Consider the following 1795-nt stretch of genomic DNA (forward strand, 5'->3'; position numbering starts at 1 on the left):
TACTAAATCACAGACGATCATCTGGATCAAAGGTGGGACGATCGCTTACCTCTATGGGGATGCTGCCAAGTCGCGACTTGACTTTTGGTATTTCTTGCAGCAAGCCCACAATGAGGTTCATAGATGGTCACACTATCGGAAAACCTTTGCCAATTATCTTCAGGCAGTCTTCCTTGACCCCCCACGCAGTTGGGATGTGCCGGGAGCAGCCGGTGTGCACATTTGACAGCTGATAATGAACCTCACGTTTCTCTCACCACTCAATATGTAATAAACATACTATACGATAAAATGATCTACATGTTCCTTTTCACAGAGTGATCTTTATTGAAAATAAAAAAAAAATAAAAAAACATCCCTGTTCCTTTAAAATTGTGATTTGATTTAAAATGATTTTTCTTTTTTTTGCAGAGGAAAAAAAAAGATGGTAGAGCGCTCGCTTAGCATGTGAGAGGTACCGGGATCGTTACCCGGCGCCTCCAGAGTTAAAAATAAAAAAAAAACAACGAAAAAGACAAAAAAAGGTCTTAGAGCATTCGACTGCAGATCGAGAGGTCCCCGGTTCAATCCCAGGTGTCCCCTTCATTTTTCAGTATCTCGAAAAAACAAATGACGATTGTCGCGGTGACTTGCAAATACATGTTTGAGATGCACTCCGCACGCCATACCGAAGGCTTTGGAGCAACATTTCAATGGGGGGGAACGCAGCCCAGGGTCTCGCAGGTCATCGTCCTCCCGCCATGAGGTCGAACTGTACGAAATCCACTTGCTTGGGGGAAGAATCTTGTACACTGAATTTTATAAAATATGGTGATAGGCAAAAGTTTTCATGTACTGCTGCACGGAGAAACAAAAATCGGAGGAGCTGGGATTTGAACCCAGGACTACCTGCATGCGAAGCAGACACTCTACCACTGTGTTACACCCCCGCCAGAGCAAGTACATCTGCGACGAGTATCTCGTGGATCCTACTGTCATTATTTCTTAGGTTTGAACGGTACAGTAAGTGTTGGAGGAACCTATTCATGACAGTAGTAGTAGTAGTAGTAGAGGGGTGTGGGGGGCGCACGACAGCAAGGTCTTCAGCGCCCGTGCAGTATCATAGTGAGACGGGTGTCAAGAAGAAAAAAAAAACCCTCAGAACATTGACATAAAATGGAACATAAAACACGGGGAACAATCATTGAAAAAATGTGCTCACACACACCGAAGCGTGGGATGAAGCAGGGCGTCAGCAGTAAAACATGGACAACACAGGAAGAAAATGGTAGAGGGAGCTAAAACAATGTAGCAGATGGAAGTGGCTGGCTGACCGCAAGGAAAAAAGGGGAGGAGTCAGCCACTCTGCAACACACTAAAACCTCCAGCCTAAAAGTTTAGGCCAGAGTCCAGACACATCACAAAACTTAAAAACCCTTGCCACACACGTCTCATCGTCAGCTAAAATACAAGGGAGATCCCCAACAACCTGTGCTTCTGCCCTTGCATCACGGTATAAAATACAGTCGATTAAAATGTGCCGGACAGAGATGTGCACACCACAAGTGGCACAAAACGGAGGATCCTCCCGCCGTAATAAATAGCTATGCGTCACAGGACAGTGCCCAATCCGCAGACGTGTGAGGGCCACCTCTTCCCGCCTGAGCAACCGACAGGAGGAACGCCACGGCCGAGTGGTTGACTTTACCGACCGCAGTTTATTGGCCGACACCGCCAGCCATTCGGCCTCCCACAACTCCATGCACTTCCTATGGAGTGCAGCGATGACTGACTGCAAGGGGATAGGACACTGGAC

The 1795-nt window shown here is 46.9% G+C and overlaps 1 non-coding gene across 1 annotated transcript; it reads right to left on the reverse strand.

Annotated features, from left to right (window-relative positions):
* Positions 1 to 857: 857 nt before the first annotated feature.
* Positions 858 to 929, reverse strand: Trnaa-cgc. The gene has a single exon. It is a non-coding gene; the product is annotated as a tRNA-Ala (tRNA).
* Positions 930 to 1795: the final 866 nt, after the last annotated feature.

This window comes from Schistocerca americana, chromosome 3 (assembly GCF_021461395.2).
Source record: "Schistocerca americana isolate TAMUIC-IGC-003095 chromosome 3, iqSchAmer2.1, whole genome shotgun sequence".
Classification (NCBI taxonomy): Eukaryota; Metazoa; Arthropoda; class Insecta; order Orthoptera; family Acrididae; genus Schistocerca; species Schistocerca americana.